This window comes from Lemur catta, chromosome 26, assembly GCF_020740605.2.
Source record: "Lemur catta isolate mLemCat1 chromosome 26, mLemCat1.pri, whole genome shotgun sequence".
NCBI classification, from domain to species: Eukaryota; Metazoa; Chordata; class Mammalia; order Primates; family Lemuridae; genus Lemur; species Lemur catta.
In genome coordinates, this window is record NC_059153.1 from 340267 (window position 1) to 362616 (window position 22350).

Here is a 22350-nt window from a genome sequence, read left to right on the forward strand (position 1 = left end):
ACCAGAATGAAAGCACCATGATGGTAAAGACTGTGACAGTTTTGAAATTCCAGGTTCAGGAGAGAGATTGAGACACAGTAGGTCTGCAATAACTATTTCCTGAAAAGACCGATGGGTGGGTGGAGATGGGAATAGATTGAATGAGGGCATTCAAAACTGCAGTTGTTAAATCCAGGGCCAAAAATCTCCATTGGGATATGGCAAATGGAAACTTTTAATTATTATAGTGACAGAACTCTGAATCTTGCTCTCTGGTTCACAATTTCCTCATCTCTTTAAGAAGATAATTAGATATTTAAGGTCATTTCTAGGTCTAAAATAAGGTACTTTGATCGTAGGATGACTTAGTTTCTTGAGTCTTATCTTCAGCCATGATTCGTCTCTGAACCGGTAATTTGGGAATCTATTTTTAACAATAATAACAATATTAATACTAATGTGATTCGTGCATTAATGAGCTACACGTTCAAAATAACATTTCCACAAGGTGAGATTCATTATGTGTGTCTTTATACAGACGAGGAAACTGAAGCTTACGCAGGTAAGTAACTTGCCCAAGGGCACAGAGCTGGGCATGGGCGAGCGGGGACTCCCAGTCACATCTGTCTGACTCTGAGTCCACGCCTGGAAATGTCATCTATCATTCTACGCAGGTGCTTTTATGATAACTGTGCGTGTGTGTGTGTGCGTGTGAAAGGTCTATAACTTAACAAGAGGTAGGAATTTGCTTCCTTAAAGCTATGCTGGTCCCCAGTGCTGTCGGGCTGGACAGAGGTTTAGGATCAGGAAATCCCATCAAGCATGAAACAAGACAAAGAAAAATATCCCACGTCAGTGTGTTCAGGAGCCAGCCACGGGCAAGAGGACAGGTAACAGGGCAGAAGGGACTAGGAGTGTGGGGCAGTGTGGACGGAGGGAGGGTGAAGGCAGCGTGGAATTCTAGACAGAAGCCAGGAATCAGCGCATGTTTTATACCAGAACCGAAAGGGTCAGAACAACAGCAAGGGAGAGATCAGAGCACATCAAAGTGTCCGTCGACCTTAATCACGGAAGCAGGTCCCTCCTCGTGGGATTTTCTGCCACTGCATGTAGCAGAAGCCGATTTCAGACTGCGGGTCCAGGCACAGCACGAAGCAGCAGAATTGCCGGCCCAAGGCTAAGGGGGCAGGGGATCACAGCAGCTGCTGGTGAGCAACTCCGACACCTTAGCAGGCCTTCCGAGCTCCTGAGAGTTTCGCTATCTGCTCAGGCCCTTTTGCAAGGGGACATATCGCAGCTCCCCACCCGCAGGGGTGCAATTACGGCTTGCTGGAGCCCACCACGGCTGATGGGTTTTTCTCTTTTTCCCCTGTCAGGCAATAGTGACTCATAGCAACCACATAGACACGACTCTCCCTCCCTCCTGCCTGTCCACACCCCTCAACACACTGACTCACCGTTAGCACAAATCTACTTTTGCCATTCTACACAGCAAGGTGCTGGTATTTGCAGGACACTGGGCCAGGTGGAGGAGCTGGAAAGATGAAGGAGCTAGGGTTTCCTGGTCTAGAGGAGAGAGAGGTGCCTGAACCAGTAACCATACATAGCTAGCAGGCACGGAGTGCTCATGACAAGGCAGGCTCTATTCTATTCATACTTATTATATTATTAACTCATTTAATCCTCAAAACCCCACCTTAGGAGGTAGGAGTTTTAACCCCACTTTGCAGATGGAAGGGCTTGATCAATCACTCAGGTTCACTCGGCCGATCAGAGTCAGAATCAAAGGACTGAAAAGCCAACACTGTGGCCCCGAGCCTGGTTTCCAAAGCCGATGATGACAAGCTGCTTTCTCATCAACAAAAATTATGGAGCGTAATTATCCCGGCAAGAACTGAGACGTACAGAAGAGGCGAGATGATCGTGTAAAAAGAGTGAAGCTTTGCAGTGAGTAGAGTTAGTGGGGTTGTGTCAACTGTCCTCTGACTCTGAACACTATTCTCAATCTGTCTGGGCCCCGAGTTATTCACGGAGACAACACCACCTACTTCCAGGTGACCCTGTAAGGATAATGAAGACTGTCTAGAACATTCCCACCACAGTGCCTGGCACATTTTAGGTGCCTGATAAATGATGCTTGCAGTTATCACGAAAGCCTTGCACGTCATTGAATTTAGCCCTGAAGGCATAAAATAAGAAAGGTGATGTGTAACCAGCTCAGCAGTTTTCTGGATCCTTCTAAACCAGTTTTTTTTTTTAAGGGAGTGTTTCCTTTTCTTCCTTCTAAATATTTTAAAACACAGTGACACTGCTTTATAACACAGAGATACATTGTTCAACGGCTGGCCGTACTTAGTTACATTTTACCCTCATCTGTATACAGCTCAGGAGCAAAGCAGCTAGGGTTAGGGATGGACCATGAAGAATAAGTGTGCCAGAAATAGCCCCTTTAATGACCTCTTGGAACTGTCACCTCTACTAGTCACCTTACTTTTGACTCTGACATAAAATGTCAAAGCTGCATCGCCCCAAATTGAACCCATTTTTCGATGGTCGGTGAAATCAATTCTACCTGTGCAGAATAATGAGCAGCACATACACACACACACACACACACACGCACACGCACACACACGCACACACACGCACACACACAAGATTCTTGTTCACACTGTTGCACAGACTCGTCTGAAGTTGTTCGATGTCGCTAGTCCCCAGAATGAAAATAAAAGGTGAGCATACCAAAAAATAAATACTTCACCAATAAGCTGTAACTTCTTGAAACGGTTACTAACTAGAACAAGCATACAAGGTTTCTGAAGAATGAAGGAGTGGATAAAGCAGTTGCTATTGTTGTCTTTGGCCGTTAGCTAGAGGGGTAATCCCACTGCGGTGGTTTTGTGGCCTTCCCTACACACCCGTCAGGAGACCTCCACCTGCCCTCGTCCCCAAGGCAGCATTGTCAAGACTCCTTCGGACAAGTCTTGGCTCTTCAGCAGTTATTGCTACAGGAGCTGCTTTCCCCATCACTTTCTTTCTCTCACATGGCCTCCAGAATATTCTACATGATTACATAGTAGACAATCGAATGCAACTGTTTAGTTACCGTGCCATCAGAAATATCATTATCATATTGTTTTAATGAATGTTAGTAAATAATCTTAATCTGGAGTATTCAAAGGCATGCCTTGCACTTTGAATAAATGGAGTTTTACTGTGCTGTTCCTTAGTGAAGAAAGTTACTACTAACCGTCCTATGTGCTTCCTTTGCTTCGGTTTGCAGACAACAAGATTAATTATTTTAATCTTTTCTTAGAAGTTCATCAGGCCGTATCCTTAATCATTTTTATTGCCCATCTCCTCTCAGATATATTTAATCCCATTTTTCTATATTTGGGAACATTGATAAATATAAAATTGCTTTCAGCATTCAAATATTGGTCTCATCAGAATTATATAGAGAAATAGTGTTTTCCTCTTATCGTAAAGGACAGAAGTAACATTATCTAGTCCTCACACCCTATATTAGTTTTTGACTCAGTCACATTTAAAGTTAAAATCTGCTTTAAATGGATGTTTAAATTTTTTATATATATCATTTATTTCTTGCTTTTCCTTTTATTGAGTGATTTTTAAAAAATTATTTATACCCCTTGTATAAGCATGATTTATTAAGTTAAAGGTCAATTTCCCTTACATATACTTCTTCACACTCATTTATCTATCTTGTCATCATGCATGCTAACAGCACCCTCCAATTCTGTATCATCTGCAAATTTCATTAACATATTGCTTACTCTTATTTTCAAGTGATTAATGTAGATATTAAACATGACTATACCTAACATCAATTCCTTCAGGACTAGGTTGGATATTTCTTCAAAATAAAATAGCATTTTCATCATTACTCCTGATTTGTCGTTCTTCTTTCAATTTTATTTTCTAATGGCACGAGAATGCTCAATGCAACTTAATTTTAACTTTTAAGAGTCTATCTCAGATTACTAAAATCAAATGTGTCCCGCCTCCTGCATTTCTCACATTCATTAATGCTAATTCTGTAAAAATTGTGGGCAACCTCATTGACCTGTAAAATTAATTTATAAATCCAAGTTATCTTTGAAACATGACACAGTCATCTTAGGAAGGTTTAAAGGTCTACAAAGTTTTTCTAGGGCTTCATAATATTGCTGATCTTCTTAAACTAAGACTGAGGAGCTCCATTTATAGTTCACATGCAAATGCTAATTGCTAGGCAACTAAGATACACTTGCTTTTTCCTAACATGAGTATGAACACACCTCTATAGAATTCAATTGTTTTTTTATTCCATTCTAATCTTACTTGCCTTCTACTTTGGATGATTTGTGAAGTATTTCTTCTAGTTGATGTAAATTAAGAGGGACATGTGTGTGACTTACAGAGCTTTTTGGTTTGTTTTTTCAAGTTGGCCTCCATTTTTATTGACGACCTTAGAAATAGGCAATGGGTAAATACTTTTTTCTCTCTCTCCTGCAGTCCAGAGATTCAAACCATCTCATCCTTGATCATTTCAAAGAATTTAAACGGAAATGTCTCCTATGGAGCTGCCCACAAGCTTCCAGCACGTAACTAGCATCACAAGATTACGAAGTAATTCCCGTAATAACAAAATATATTTCACTTAACCAAAGCCTCTGGTTTCCTGGGAAGTTTTTACCATCACAGATGAGGAAGTCTGGCACTGTGTAGTTATTTTGCTGTGTCTCATTCCCCTTCTCCCAACAGATGAGGCTAAATAGTCACGCTAATGCTACCTCCAGGGCAATGTGGGCCAACTGGAGTGCAGGTGAGATTGGTCGAGCATCCCTGGAAAGATTCTCCTTCTCAAGAATTCAGAATCTCCTCTCTCTGCTTCCTGACCTCTTCTCACCCCTCCTCACACCTTCACCAAAGCCAGGTGAATAGGCACAAGGCCCACATGGCCCCTGGCAGCAAACCGGCCACTCTGAGGGGAGCTGCCCCAGAAGGAAGCCTGAGTGTGGGGGCACCCAGGAGATGGAAAGAGTCTGTCTTTGGGACCTCACGGAGCCCAAAGAACCACCCGGAACCTCCCTGACGCACAGCGTACCTCTGGCCTTGCTCACTCACAACACCAATATGGAACCTTTTACATCTCTAAATATTCTCTGTGTGTTCTCTAAAAGTATGTGTTCTCTTAGAGTGTTTTACATCTCTCAGCGTCTGTCTGTCTGTCTGTGTGGCAAGGACGTACATGTTGGAAGGAATTATTGGTAGATCCTGAACCGGAATCTAAATTTTTCTTTAAAATACGTTCTAGCCAAACTTTTTCATACGATTGTGTTTGGTCTTATTACGGAAGGTTCTTGGCCAAACCATTTATCTGTTTGCTATTGTACATAAAGCCAACGAGTTGTGTTGTGCAGTCGTATCACTCTGACATCTAAACAAGAAGGCAGGTAGGTGGTTATCGGGCATTCAGGATAAGAATGCTCAGAATGCCACAGGAAGAAAAAAATAAGATTAATCTGAGGAGCAGAATGAATAACAGAAATAACCAAACGGTTTCTGAAATAGTCTAGCTGACCCGGGATGGAATTCTGTCCCGCCTCCGTCAGCCCTGTTACCCTGGAAATTTCCCTAACCTCCCTGGGATTCAGATTTCTCTTAAACAAATTGAGGAGAATAACACTGACTTTGCGATACAGTTGCTATAATGAGCCACACAACGCAGGGCTGCTGCTCGGTGGATGTTTAGTGGACGACGGCCGTTAGTGTCGTATGCATTATTAGTTACCGATGTAACTCCTAAGGTTAGGGAAAGTATGTGCATGCTATATAAAAATGCAGCTTAAAATATGAAACTAAATAAAGTAGAATCATCAATCCTAGCTCACTGGAATATGAAAGAAAAAAAGAAGTGAGATGGTTGCTACTCCTCTGGAAAAAAAAAAAAAAACAAAACTGAAAGGTTTGCTCCCTGCTCTACGGCGGGGACCAGGCAGACAATACAATGACAGAGCAGAAAAGCATCCAGGTTGTGGGCTTGTTTGCCTCCACGTGTCCGTCTCCTCCCTCCCTTGCTGTGCTCTGTGTCACAGGCCTCCCCCACACAGGTGTCCCCCAGGCTCCCGGGTCAGCTGCCCCCAGCAGGGTGGAGCAGGGCGCCGGCAGGGGACGGGGGGGGGGGGAGGGCAGAAGCCCGGCTGGTGGGGGACGCTGTTAGCTCTGCTCCCCCCTCCCCTGGCACCGTCGGACCGGCTGCTGCTCCGGTGGGGTCCAGTCCCCTTCAGGTCACCGCGGCCCTGGGCCCCACAACACTCTCCCCTCCTGGTTCTCTGCAGACGAGTGTCGGCAGTAGCTTCTTGCTGTGTCAGTAACCGGTTTATGTCACCGTGTCCTGTGATTCCCTCCTTCCCTCCGTCGCCTGTGTGACTAGTTCCCTGTATTGCACTACTGATTTCCGTATTCCCGGTTAGGTTCTGACAGATAGAACTGATAAAGTTAGAGACAGGTATAACTGCCAGGATCCCAGGACGTCGAGGGAAGGGGGGGACCCTGATCACCGGGTACCCACCTGTGGCAGTTGGTGCATTGTAGGCACACGGCTACGGTGCGATCACATCCTCCGAATTGTCAAGAAATGCTCAATATTTATATTTTTATGTGATTTTTTTTTTTTAAAACATTGGCAGTTAGCATGTTTAACGATTGCAGGCCCAGATTAAATACTTTGTGCCCCCGTGTATAACGGCTGAAAATGTATAAGGAAGCCTTACGTGAGGAAGACTTGGTAACCACTTTACGAAGCTGTTTGCTTTATGGTATTAGCTGGGTTAATGCTACGTGCTTGTTGGGGCTCAGAAAACAATACACACCCCAAAATGAAGCCCTCAGCAGCAGCCTCAGAAGCAAACGTTTTTCTCTGACCTTCTCCAGCCTCCCTGCCTCTCAGTCCCACTCTCCCCTGAGGCTACTCATAGAAGCTAGAATCCCTCTGCCCCAAGCAGCTCATAGAAATCAGAACCCCTTTTCTCAAAAGCCAGTCATAAAACCTAAAAATATTCCCTGTAGAAGCTGGCCATAAAGAGATCACCTGATCTATTTCGTTTGACTGTGGGTCCCAGGACCCCCATTCCAGAAAGAGTCCCACCCCACACCTGGAAGGAAGGAAGGACGCTGCTCAGAGAGGCCGCGGAGAATCTAGACAGACAAGCCTTGCTGGGTTCCCCTCTCAGTCTGCCGGATCATATCCTTTTTGTCCAATCATCCTTCTATACCCTGTACAGACTCTGTTGAACCTAAGCATAAAAATAGACTATTTCCCCTGGGTCTCTGGGTCTTCGTTTTGAAGGCTCCTGTGTACACACACGAAATAAATGAGTATGCCTTTTCTCCAATTAATCTTTCTTTTGTGAGTTGATTTGTTTCAGTGAAACTTCAGGGGGGCCAAGGGCCTCATCCCCTACTTGCTCTAACAAACTCCCAAATTTTGGTGGCTTAACACAATAGACATTTCTTTCTTATTCATGTAGTAGTTTGGTGCAGTTGCTTCTTTTTGGTCAGAACCCACCTATCTACAAGAACGGGGAGCCTCACATAAGAAGAAATCCAAACTGATAAATATTTTGACTACTGAAACAGTGGTAATAAGGGCAAGTAAGATGTCTTCGATATGGAGATATATTGAATAAAAACAAATGGCCAGGAAAAGGGTGAGGCAGACACCTCCATCTCGTTCTAGCACGGTTTAGCATTATCTTTTCTATCAGACCAACGGGAAATCCGAGGACCAGAAGTCTTTTAAATAACTGGTCCAAAGAATCAAACCCAGTGTGTTCAGTCCGGCATATGCTCTTTTGTAATCCCCTCAAAAATTGTTTTTAGATGAGGTTAATTTTATTATTGCCTTCCATGGGGACAAACAAAACAGAATAGGTAAAATATCTGGGGAAGAGGTGAAGAATATAGTTAGAATTTCTTGTCTCGTATGGTTGGGTCCCTTAGCTGAATTAACCCAGAAAGGAGTCGGGCATTCTCGGTGAACTGTGAAGTGACCTGCCCCAATTGTCACAATTTTCTAGGAGGAGGTGGGGACAGCCTCGACTGACTTGGCGGTTTGCTACTGAACGCTCTGGGTCCTGGAATTAGTCAACCCTGAGAAGGGAGCCCTCCCATGTTCCCAAATGTAAACGTCGTTATTTCCAGAAACACTTTCAAGTGCCTACGTGGTATTGCTCACCAAGGTCAATGCCAAGAATACAAGAAAGAAAAATAGGAACTGCTATTAGTTGAATGTATACTTTCAGCCAAGCGCTTTTACCGACATAATCAAATATCAACTTTACTATGATGCTTCACGGAAAGTGATACTATCCACGAGTTTTGTTTTACTTCCACTTCTTGAAAGCTGAGACTCAGAGGTATCGGTGAAATTTTCCAAGTTCGTTTAGCTGGTTTGAAGGGCATCTCGCTGAAAGCCACAGCTGTGGGACTCTAAAACTTGTGTCCTTTCTCCTGTGACATCCCCACTCTTCCGGGCTTGTGGAAATTGGAAAATGCTTATGACGAAATAAGTTACTTGTTAGCAGGGAGATGAATGACTATAAAGCAATGAAGAAAATGTTTTCGTGGCATAGATATTTTACTGTTTCACTCCCTGTGTTTATACAATAGCTGACTCGATAGTCACAGCTTTACACACAGTTTTCTTTCCTGGTCATGCCCCAAGCCACGTTTTATAATTTGCAGAATGCATGTGTTCAGGAAAACATTTAACAAAATAGTTGTATACCATGGGTGAAGGAAGGATAATGAGATCATCTCTGATACTTGCAGCTAAAGTAAATTTGAAGAAATTATAAACATTTATGTTAATCGCTCTCTTCAAATCTGTAGCAATAGTTAGCAGATAAGTTATCTGTGAACAAAAGACCCAGACAAAAAAACAATGAAAACTGAGCTTTACTTTCTAGTCCTTGAAACTAAAAATTACTATATTTTAGTAATGCATTTTATACCATCGTTACATTCAGCTTTTATTCTCTTTTGAAACGTCTGCTCTATTGGGAGACATTAAGAAAGGAACTCAGTAACTAACACCTATGTAGTTCTTGCCACGTGTAAGGCATTCTTCCTGCTCTTACATGCAGGGCCTCATTTCAAACACCAGCTCTCCCAGGAAGCTAATATGAGCCGTCCCAGTTTACAGAGGAAGTAACTGAGGGGAAAAGAGGCTAAATAACCTGTGTTAGGTCACGCGGATTCTAAGCTGCAGAGCTGCAATTCAAACCGAGGTGCCGGGTGCCATGCCTGGCCCCCTCTGCTTCCTCATCGAAGGCCAAAAGCGCTTACTGTATGCACAGCCCTGTGGGCGCTACGCCGCTCTCCTGAGTGGCTTGGAGTCTGATTGGACAGCCATTACGTGTCACCATTTAAATTGATATCAGTGCTGAATCAGTTTTGAGGAAGTATTGTATAGTAGCCATTGAATCATTACTGTTGACTGAATAAGAAAGATCAGAGAATGGGAAAGTGGACCAATTAATATTTACTGCAGTATATACCAAACACAAAATATATTTTGATTCCTAGAAACTGCATGACAGTCCAGTGAAACAGACAGTGCTGCCATCCTTACTTTATAGACAGAGACTGAGAAACACGCCCACGCCCATGTGGCCAGGAGGTTGTGCTCAAAGTGTGTTCCGCGGACGGGTTGCATTACCACCACCTGAGAGTTTTGTCAGAAATGCACACTATGAGGCCCAACTCCACCTATTGAATCAGATCTCTGGGACCAGAGCCCATATATGTGTATTTCAATCAGCTTTCCAGGTGGTTCCTGTGCACACCTAAGTTTGAGAAATATCTAGTTAAGGGATGAATTTCGCAGTAACTGTGAGGTCTGTGTAATTAACGTCAAACTCTGTATTCTCGCCACCGCACCATGCTGTGACCTGGGCTAGTTGGGAAAGTTCCAGAAAGGAAGTAAAGATAAGAGCTGTTCTTTGAAGAACTGGTAAAATACGGGTCCCGTAGGGAAAACAATGGAGACGTCCCAGGGAGAGCCATTTACCAGACACGTAACGCATGAAGCTGCCGTGTTCGTCTCCCTGTTTGAGTCGTGACTGCCTCCTCTGAAACCCTTGCTTGGGGTTCCTCACCGGACTAAGCAAAGCTGCCCCCTCCGAGATCCAGTCAGCAATTCACGGGGAGGCTTTGCAGGACGTGATCTGCCGATGATTAATACTGATAACTAACTAAGCTGACTGTTTGGACGTGGGCAATGGACTAGGGAGGGGCATTATCAGTGGCCGGTGGCAAGAGCATGATGGAGCAGACATAGAGGAAAAGGCAAATACAATACAAGAAAAACCAAAAGACAAGCTTTTTTTCTAGACCTCTTCTTATCCATTTTCCTGTTTGGTCAGTCCTTGCTTCTATTTATGAGCATTCTCAAACTCCTCCTTTACGGAACCCTACGTGAGACTGTAAGACTTAACCACAATCCTTTACGGAGCGTGATGAAAAAGGCGAAGAGACTTAAAGCAGCAAGACATTTGGAGGGACAGCTACAGGGCTCCACATGAATGGCCAATGGGTCTTTTTGCCGAGAAATACCAGGAGGCAGGGCTGGGGAGAAGGGAGTTCGGCGGAGGGTAAAGAGATTCTCAGGCCGGTGAGCCACTGCCCTGCTTCTTCTCCCTGACACCCACTTCTCCGTGTGGGATTCTCCATCTCCTCCCAGCACCAAGCTATGAACATTAACACCCTCTAGTGCCAACTTTTTTCTGGCAAGTTAATTATCCCTGGTAGCAAAAGCACTTCCTCTGAAGGGGCCAACTTGTCCCGAGAAATTCAAACACACGCTTCTCCTGCTCTTCCGAGATGCCAAGAAGTTGGCTCCTTTGCCCACACAGACCAGCCCTTCCCTAGACTTCAGACTGCTTTGCAAAGCCTGTCTCTGCCCCTGCTTACCTTGGCCATATTCCTTTTCCACATCTTCCCCTCACTGCACCATCATTAAACAGGGCAGTAATGATATTCATGCTAAATATCACCTTTCTGCAAGGTTGTTTAGAGGATGCAATGAGATTATGCGCATAAACACAATTTGGAAGCTGTTAGAGTAGACCTAAATTTTAGTGGTTGTAATAATATTATTTTTATTTACAGTTCCATTAGGGTTGCGAGTTGCACTGGATTTGAATACTTAGTAAAAAAAAAGTTTGGGTTTTAGTCTCTGGCAGTCTTAAGGATTTAGAGCAAGGTAGTGACAGGTTGAAAGCTGGGTTTTACTAATAATCTAATAATGATATAGGGAGTGGAGAGAGGAAATACCAGGATTATAGGATTAATTTAAGCATTTATTACCCAGTACTCAGGTGCTTGGCCAAAAGGCTAAGTAGTGATCGTGGAAGTGGATAGGAAGGGGCTGTTAGATGCCACTTCTAGGCTGCTAAAATCAATAGTTCTTGATGACCAGTTGAATATAAATGGCAACAAAGAAAAATAGTCAGAGGTCACTCTGTGCCTTGGAGTCTCTGACATTGGGAACCTGAATTACCCTGAATTTTGCCCTCATGTCTAAGCTAACCTGGTAGGTTTGCTGCATGAATAGGCAACCTCCCACACGATCTTTAAAATATTCTTTTGTCACTTTGTAACGTGTACTCTAGGGTCTTGGTGTACTTTTTATCACAGCATGGCCCTTGGTTTCAATAATCTGGATCCAAATCTCTTTTCCAGGATGAGGTCCTGATACAATCCTAACACACAGGCGTCTTATTTTGTCCACGGGGTCTGGCTGGAAGAGTGACATCTCTAAGTCAAACTGTGCAGGCACTGTGGGAAAGAGAATAAAAATCAGCTCACCGTCTCCTGTCACGGGTTCCAGTGTTGCACGGCTGCCATTCCCTTCCGTCTTAGCTCACTGAGATTAGTGTTTGACTTGCCCCCAAACACGTAATAACAGCTACAGAGCCCCAACGGTAGTCCAGGCCTCTGAAATAAATTTAACCAAATATTTCAATGGGAAAAACAGAGTGATTTATGTCTTGCAAAGACATAATTACTGTGCTTGCTTGTGTGTGTGTGTGTGAGAGAGAGAGAGAGAGAGAGAGACCATAGTTTATTCAATATAAACATTTTGGCTTCTTTTCTTCTCCACAGAAAGCATGAAGAGTTTCTCTAAGGGCGGTAGTCATCGGTTAATCTTAAAATGATACTATATTTTCTACGAACATTTTTCCTCTCTGAAGTTGTCAGTTTGGTTTCATTCTGCTTTACCTTTCCTTTAGGGAAAGGAAAGTGTTAAAGTGCAATCGAATTAAATGTGGGATTTCATGCTGAGGTCTCTACCTCCGTGAATTTACATTTTGTAAGAATACCCTAAGGGAATTTCAACTTCTTCCCTTAGAAAGTTAGGTGGATCCATTTCAGTCGTACACGTCCAGTTTCTTGCTCTGACATGGCCACGGCTTCAATTTAAGGTCCAGGTTTCTGGTGATAATACACATCTACATTCCTCCAGCGCCGGCCAAGAATGGGACTCTTCAAAGAATCTGACTTGAATTACTAATCTCGAAAAACTTAAACGTCCGAAACCAAACAGGTGGATAAATTCCACTAATGTTTTAATGTATTTAATAATTTCCAAACCAATACATACGTCCAAGATAAAATGACTTTCTACATAAGAAATATTTCAGTTCTGTGCTTAAAAAGAAAAATCGCCACTGAAGGTCAAAAATCAAAGCATGCAGACTATCACAAATAAAAATACTAGTTACCTAAAACATATAGCTGAATTTTTTGTATAATTTAAAATGAATGACAAAAACTAAATGTGCCTGATTTTTACAAAACTGTTACCACTATTAGAGTTTTATATATCGTAAACTAAAAGTTGAGATAGCAAATATTTCTCGGTAATAGTTATGTTCCATCGGTATGTGCATAAATGCTGAGCAGTCACAATTTTTAAAAGATGGGTTTTCTTTATACGCTATTGTTTTCTTATTATTTCAGATGAGATTGACTGGCCGCAATTTATATTCTGTGGATCTGATTATTTGTTGTCTCCATCAAGGTTACAGCATCTTAAATCAAGAGACCATAATGGAAAGGGCAGAGGAAAATTACAAGTCAAAGTATGGTCCCTGAGACCAAGAGGGGAGATGTCACCCTGCTGGAACCTGAGCCGAAGTGGCCCTTATTCTAATCCAGGGAGAAAATGTCCTGTGGGGATCACTGCCTAGAGAGAAGCAGTGATTCACTTAGGGAAACAGCTGGCCCATGGTGACCCTAAAGAGAAGGATCCAGGAGGTCTAGGAGAACAGACACCCTGACATCTGTCTGCTGCCCCCCTCTTCCCAGGGCTCCTATTGGCAAAGCACCACCCGAGCCAGAGAGTCACGGGTCCCACGGACCAGTCCCCATAGGCCAGTCTTCTGGGGGCCGTGAGCAAGTGGGAAAGGGGTGGAGAGTTAAGTTGCACGGCCAAATTAAAAAAAAAAAAAAAAAGATATACTTCACAGTGTGGCCAAAATAAAGTAATTCTACCTACATAATGCCTCATTTAAGAATACTTTGCAAATCACAGTGAAAAAACATCTGCCATCGCCATTGGTTCAGAATGCTTCCTGGAAGAAAAGCAGTGTCGTCTGCCCTGGGAGACTTTGCTGGTGGCCTTCGTGGCAGATCTCTGTACCGCAGGACACTACTCTCACAGTCACCTGAGTATGACGAAGGATTTAGCAGGGTCGGGACCAACGAGGACAAGAGTCAGCAACTACAAGGGGCAGCCTAGCCGGGCAAGTGGCGGCTGCACCAGCAGATACATTGTTTCCAGCTGGGCTACCTTTGCTCCTGTCGCTTTCTGAATACGGCTACTCTGAATCAGTTACACATTGCCACAGCGACGCTGTTTAACAAACCACCCCAAGGCTCGGTGGCTTGGAGCTGCCTGGGCTTGGCCCACTCAGCCCATTTGGCTGAAAGGAAGGCAGGGGAGCTCTGGAGACGGCACAGATACAGAGGGGGCAAGTGGAAAAATACTAATGTCACTTAAGGTCCAGGTGCAGAACACGCACAGTCACTGCGGTCCACGTGGAATTGGACAATGCAGGACACAGGGCTAAGGTCAAAATAAGGGGACAGGAACAAACAGTATGCTTCAGATGAGGTCATGGCAAGGATAGGGATGCCGAAAGGAATGAAAATTGGAAACGAAGTTTCAATCTGTTCCCATCTATACTCCTGCCACAGTTACTCATTTGCAAGCCTTTCCCCCATGCAAAACCAAAGGAAACCAACATGAACAAAAAACACTCGCCCTCATCCTAAAACCTTTCAAAGCCTCCTGTCACATGAATTAGGCTCAAAGGTCCAATATCTTATAATTTATATCAGTCCAGATGAGGCACATTTGATCTGGAAACCCATAAACTCAAGTAGCAAGTCACGTCACCCAAACACAACACGCGCTGCCTGGGACAGAGAAAGAATGACGGCGACAATCGCTCGCTGGAAGAGCTGGAGAGGAAGGGAGGGACGCAGGCAGGCAGTGGGCATTGGCTGGTAGCAATTCTGACATCTCATTTGGAAAATGTTGCCAGATCCCGTTCTTCTAGGGCTGGGGAATGGTCCTTGATAAAGTCCCAGTTCTGCTCCCAGGAAATGGTTTCCAGGCTTGCTCCACACTTTCGGGTGTCTTTTGGTCCTACGGATCCTCCTCAGCCATTTCTGAAAAGGACTTTGTGTAAAATGTTCTTTAGAGAAGCTGAGCAATTTCCTCAGATTGTTTCCCACTTGGAGACATCTGAGACGTCTTCCCACATTCCCAGCGGGTCCAGTCCCTTTTAGCCCTGGCTCCTAGGACATTTGGCCAATCAAATTCCTCAAAAATATTGTGTGCCTTCTATGTATCTTTTTTGCAAAGATGCGAATCAACCTAAGTGCCCATCGGTTCATGAGTGGGTCATGAAAAGGTGGTAAATACATACACATACCCTCAGCCGTGAAAAGGAATACAATAATGTCTTTTGCAACAACTTGGATGGAACTGGAGACCATTATCCTAAGTGAAGTATCTCAGGGATGGAAAACCAAACACCACGTGTTCTCACTAATAATTGGGAGCTAATCGATGGGCAGAAAGAGATGTAAAGGTCACTGGGAATCAAGAAGGGGGGAGGGGTAGGAAGGGAGGGGCAAAAACCTACCTATTGGGTATAATGAACACTATTCGGGTGGACGGCACAATAAAGCCCTGACTTAAGCACTATAAAAGGTGTGCATGTAACAAAAACACTTTGACCCCCTTAATATTTTGAAACAAAGAAAGAGACAGAGAGAGAGAGAGGAAGGAAGGAAAGAAGGAAGGAAGGAAGGAAGGAAGGAAGGAAGGAAGGAAGGAAGGAAGGAAGGAAGGAAGGAAGGAAGGAGGGAGGGAGGGAGGGAGGGAGGGAAGGAAGGAAGGAGGGAAGGAAGGAAGGAAATAGAATAGCTCCTTTCTCTCTGGTTTGTTTTGATTGTGATTTTAGACTTTTCAAATTAACTTCCAAAATTTTATTCATTTACTTATGTAATCATTCATTTAGAAGATATTTATTGAATACCTACCATACAGGAGGTACTGGGCTAGATATCAGAAAATGAAAGATTCATTTGACCACCTAGACTTCAGGAAGAGAGCATTAAAACCTTTCCTGATTTATACTACAGTTATCACACTTTTACATACTGGCATTTGTTGTATTAGAACAAATCTGTCATTTGATACTTCCTCTTTCTTTGCGACATCTGGTTTCTATATGCAATTTTCATAAATTCATGCGCAGATTCTTTGTTATGCTCACTGCAGATGTTTCCACGTGGATCAAGACTTAGCCACCAAATATTGAGTTATCAGCAAATTATTTATATAAAGAACATTTTCAAAATTACGGGACCAATTCAGACCTCTTTTTCTCAATATATCTCAAGCACTTTGATTTGTTATCAGGTACTAATAATTTTTTTATTTTCTGTTCAAGCAAAATGTGGCAGTCAGCTTTTATAAAATGATTATGAACAGTTTGTGCAGGCAAAGAGGCATCTGTGACTATTTTATATTATTTTCACCTCTTTAATCATTTTTTTCACCTTCTATTATATGCATAAATATTAAACCAAGTGACTGCTATATACCACCGACTTCACAAATGCTGATTAACATTGCCCTCCTTGTTTTAATAGCTTTCTGGGAATTTTCCTAGGTCCATATTAAGGATGAACTAGATCTGTATGTACATGATTTCTTCTCACTGTTCATTCTGTAATACTAGCACACAAATTTCCAGTCCCCCCATCAAAGTTATAAACACAAAAATACAAATAGTTGTACAAGGTTTATAACAACAAAAACAAACAAGAAAACAGTCTCCAAATTTCCTAAAAGCAACTTTTTTCAATTATTTTAACTATCTGGGGGGGGTGTTTTCTCCCATATGCCTATATACGTTCAGAAATCTCATGATTTTTCAGTTTTAGATATTATCTGCGGACTTGTTACACTGGAAGATGACAGTTTATCTCTTTTATATGGCCTCTAACTCTTCTTTATCTGCACATACACACACACACACACACACATTTCCCCCATCAACCTATCACATACTAGTTTTTGGTTAGATTAGTATTCAATTTTGACATTATGAAAACTAAATAAATAGCATGAAAGCTCAGTCGTATAATGATGACATTTCCTGTCTTATTGTTGTTTTTGTTTTGTGGGGGTTGTTTTATTTTGTTTTGGGGCAGTGATCATTTTTCTTTCTCCAGTTACTACTCTCCTGTTAAAGACTCCTGGTTTCTTGGGCCCCAGATTGATTTATGTCCTTCTGTTGCAAACACAGATTCCAGTAATTCCCTGAGGCAGAGTAAACGGGAGGCAAACTCCTCCAGACCTAGAGATTTCAACTGGGCTACAGGAATTCTGTGTATTCCCTCAGAGTGAGTTCACTCAGGATTTGGAAGGCATTTCTGTATTTTTGTAGTTCCCAGGGCTAGTTTTGAGAAGTCTGATGCTGTTTGGATTCCCACTTCTTTTAATGAGACCTATTTTTTGTTTTTAGACAAAAAGATTGTTTTCATGAAATTTTAAAATCATCTGTTGGGGCCAGGGTCATGCTGTGCCCCTTTTTAATCGTGCCTTTTAACCTGAAAACTCTCTCCTTAAATTCTGAAAAATGTTTGTAAATAATTTATTTGATCATTTTCTATCCTTCGTTCTCTTCTTTCTATTTTCTCTTTTAAAATCTCCTATTTTTTTATTTTTTTAAATGTTAACCTCCTACAGTGATCTCCTAATTTTATCTTTCTGTTTTCTATTTTTTTCTCACTTTGGGGAGGATTTCCTCAATCTTGTAATTTAATCCCTTAGATGAATGCTTTTTCCTGCCTGTATTTTCAAAAGCATATTTCAGTTATTTTTCCTACAGTCTCCTCTTTTTATTTCAAGGTTGCGACAGATTCTCTATTTATCTGAAGCTACTATAAAATCTTAAATTTTTTTTCTTCTGCTCCCTGCATTTTTTAATGTTTCTACAAAGTTCTTTAACCGTTGGTTCATTTTTGCTCCGCTTTCCATGTCCTGGCTGTTTTTTTTTCTTCCCTATCTCTGGGGTCCTTGGATATCTATTCATATTTAAATGTGTGGGTGCTCCGTGTCCATGGGCTGGGCTTGTTTACTGGCTCTTTGCAGTGTAAGGTTTCAGGCTGCTCCATTTTATGAGAGGACCTGAAAATCTCATACCTCTGGGACATTCTCTACCAAAAGGGATGCTCTCCTCTTCTACCTGGACCTGGTTACCACGGTTCTCAGGCTCAAGTAGGAAAGGGAGCCAGGAGTCTCACCACTCAGAATGCAGATTTTTCGCTTACTCCCAGTTTTCAGCATAGCATAGTCCCTTCAGCTGTATGTTTCTTCATTAGAGATTAAACCTTTGATTTTCAATCAGTCTAGGGGATATTATCATGTGGTTTGGCTTCTAGGGAGGGAAATGTAAAATGTGTTATAACCCTTGTATCAGAAACACTGCCCACATCGGAGCAAGGTCTTTTTGAGCAGAATTACAACCGACTCAGCCTACCAACTGTGAAAATAATCTTCAGGAACAGTTCAGCATGGCCCACCTGCAAGTTCTCACACCACAATACGCTAGAAAGTTACTACATTAACGTAAAATAGTATTAGCAATACAGGACTCTACAGTGCAGTTGAGATCAAGTTACGAAAATGCCAAATTCTTCCAAAATTATCTTAAATAATTAGTACGATTTCCTTCTAATTCTGTTTCCGTGATCTCTGTGGATGCACAAAGATCTATGCACTCAATCCCTATAACTCCATTTGTTTCAGATCTTCACACTTGCTTTTTTGCTGCTGAGTCCTTTGATGTTCCTTCTAGATATTATTTTTCCTTAATCTTCTCAGCAACGCCAACTCTTCCCCTCTCTCATTATTTCCATCTCAACGAGGAAGTGCTTATTTGCTCTCTTTTGTTACCATACTTACTAGTACGCTTAAAACAGAAAAATCTACCAGGACTCTTAGAAACTGAGGGCAAAAATGCCTCTCAGCTTCAAGACACGATGACATTTAACCCAGGTTCTCTGCAGCATCCTTTCCTGGTGAGGCTAGGTATGTTTTGTAATCACCTAACTTGCTATTCCTTAGAGAAATAGAACAGAGAAAGTTGGAGAGAAAGGACTCTAAGGGATGGTCTAGTCCGACATCCCATTAAGTGGAGAAATAAATTTCTTAGAAGGTCTTCAAGCAGAGGGGTGGGTCTAACCTTCACCCACCCCTCTGCCTGAAGTCTCTACCGTTAGGTTAGATTCCTGATCCGGCTAAAGGTCCAGAGCACGTGAGGCAGATCACTGCCGACATACGCCATGGTTTCTGGTATTCTTTCAGCCCATCTCAAGTGTTCCTTAAGAAATAAAGAGTTCAAGTCCTGCACAGAGATACATAACTCACGAATATGTTCAAGAGGACTGACTGGGGAAGAAAACAGGAAGAGCAATCTCTCTCTCTCTCTCTCACACACACACAGAGATGCACACACATACACACCTGCTTTTGGCAGTTAAAAATTATGCCTTGATGCTTCTCTGTAGCTCCCAGTTGCCATGAGAGTGTAAAAGAAGACAGATGATCTCTAAGGTAACCAGGGGCCCAAGTCAAATAAGGTCTTAAGAGATTAAAGTGAATACTTTTAAATTAAAATGAAACGGTGTCCAGGATGGGCCCTGGGGTCCAGGTGCTCCACACTCTGAGCATCGGCCTTAACCCAACAAGCTGTCTGTAAAGCGTCACAGTTCAGAGCTTCCAGCCGACTCTCGCTTGCTTCTGCCTGCTGGAGCTTTTGCCTGCAATCGTGTAAGTGAATGTTTGACGTCTCAGAGAAATCGAGATCGAAATGACCCAGGGACGTCTGCTTAGACCCGGGCTGGTGGCCATCGGTCCTGGTGCCAGACCCCTCAGGGATGGCAGGGTTTGTGGCGGTTTCCCTTTGGCAGCGTGCCTGCTTGTGACGCAGGGTACAAATATAAATAACTTATTATTCGCTGCATTTATTTTCTCCTTTCTCTTTCTCATGCCCTTCACAGGTTCTCTCCTTTTCAATCTCCCCTCTGTCCACTGCCCCGTCTCTTAAGGCAGAAGCAGCAGCCGTGGGAAGAAAAGCACGTGATTTAAAATCAGAACACCTGTGATCCTCAACTCCATCACTTAACACCTAGGAAAATCGGGACAGTCATCCACACTTAGGAGCCCAACTCTGACTCTAGAGCGGAGATCACCCCCACACTATTCTAGGGGTTGGGTTGGAGATCAAACGTAATCATATTCATCTTGTACTAAGCAGATGTCAGATATGAATAGTCTTTGGAGAATCTGAAGGGAACAAGGATTCATAAGCATGTATGAATGGCAAATTTGCCAACCTGAGCTCATTCAGGAACATAAACATGTCTACGTTTAAGATAAATTTATTAGCATAATTTTTAGGTTGGATTCTCTTCTTCTCATTTTATAGATACAATTTGGGACATGTCTGATCCGATGGTATTAAATACTAACCAAATCTTGTTGGTGATGTAACTATGATAGCAAAGAGCATGAAAAAGAATTTTAATTACCAATTTTTTTCTTTAAGTTATCAAGAAGATATTAATTATACTATGTACCATTTTCTCAAGTGCTTACTATATTCCGAGCTGTACTGTAGGTGATTTATGATTATTATCTCATTAAATCATTAAACTAGCTCTACGAGGTATTACGTCCACTTTGCTAATAAAGAAATGGAAGGAAAGCAACAGAGCCAGGATTAGAACACAAGCATCAGGCCCCAGAGCCTGGATTCATAATAAATGGACAAGGATTCCTCTCCATTTGACTATGCACTGGGTACTGCGCACAGTTAATCAGAGAAAGTTGGAGAGAAAAGACTCTAAGAGCTGATCTGGCCCGACCTCCCATCAAGTGGAGAAATAAAGACCCCCTACAATATCCCTGAAAGGCCGTCCCTCAGCCTTTGCTGAGCTGGCGTGTTTGAAATCTAGCTGCGATTCTAGCTGGTCAGTCTGAGCAAGCTCCGGGTAGCGTCAGAACAAGGTGTAAGAGGTTTCCTGGCAACTGCAACAGTAACCTTGGCTTAACAGCCCCGTCCTCAAATTGTCTTTCCCTCAATTCCCTGATACGGGTCTTTCCTTCCTTTTGCAAATATCCTCCTCTTGCTTTACACAAGATAAAAGACAAATTAAAGCTTGTTTCTTAAGGTCAGAAATCAGTTACCTTTAGCAATTGGCATTCTGTTATCTTATTGTTCCGTTAAATGTCTACCCCTCCGTTTCTTAAACGGACGACGGTAGGATGCTTTTGGAAGGTAAATTTAAATCATGGTCTTTTCTATCTGCTCATCATTTTGGAAAATGGAAGCATCGGCTTTTGATAAAAACTGATTTTGTAAAACGAGGGGTCAAGGGTCCCTATTCTAAGTTCAACCCTCAGCGAGAGCAGCAGGAACCCACCTCACTGGCTGCTCCAAAGCGGCCGACGGTTGGTGACAATGAACTCAAGCATCAAGGACAAGAGGGGCAGCTTATGCCTGATGCTGTTTTTCTCACAGGTAAAGTGAGAAATCAAATCCGCTCCTCTGCCTGCAGTACTGTCCTCTCTGAACATGACATTAACTTCCACACAAGAGCCTGGTGGTAGAGGGGTGATTAGCCGGATGGGCCTTAGGAGATTGGCGGGTGGAGGGGGCTGGGTCTGCAGCTCTATCAGCAGCAGCAGCAGCAGCAGCAGCAGCAGATGAAAAGCTCCTGGAGGTGGGGGCAGGGGAGAGCCCAGACTGTAAACATCGCTTGCCTGTTGCCTAGAAGCAGTGGCAGCAAACAATCCAAAGCCTGCTCCGAGATTTTCAGAATTTCCTTTCTACCCAGGGCTCTGTTTCCTTTTAAAACATGCGGCCATTTTATAAGGTCACCAGCACACACACACACGACGTGGGCGTGTGTCTTCATAATTTCCCAGACACGCGTGTAATGGCTTACGTCAAGCGGCCAGTTATTGTTTCACAGAACCTTGTTCATGTTCGCACATTAATCCTGGGGCTTTTATACACCTTTTAATGACTGCTCTGTCTTAGGCGCTCATATGTGTAGGCATCGACAGGAATGAAAAAGGATGCTGCTTTGTTTACGGGGCAGATTTGATAATTCTTGAACGACAGGTTTCTGAGATAAGCTAGAGTGAAGGATAGGAGTTATGTATTGTAAATTGGTGGAAAAGCTGGTAATAGTAATGTTAAAGGCTGTCTTGGCAGAAATGAACTATGAAATCTCTCTCTCTCTCTCTCTCACACACACATACACACACACACACACACACACACACACACGCGTGTGCGAACGCAGCAAGGAAAGGGCAGGGTGTTAATAGTGGTAGATTTTAATTACCTGGCCATAGGACAGGATTACATCAAGTGGAGGAAGTGAGGATGGATCTGGTGCAGAGGAGATTTCTAATTTAATGTGCAAATCACCCAAAAAGGGAGGAAAGAATGCCAGGTTGAGAATTAAATAATATTTAGGACTCAAAGGAAAGAGAGACTGTAGGAAGCAGTGATTAACTCTCATTAAGCGTATGATTTAATCCCAAATAAAAGCTAGACGTGTTTAGAGACAACACGGAAATTTAGGAAGACGGAAAACAAAATATAGCCTGTAATTGTGAATTCGGAAAAAGACAAGCCACTGAAGTAAGGCCAGGGTAAAGAGCAGGAGAGTGGGTTTTTTAAAACCACACCATCACCC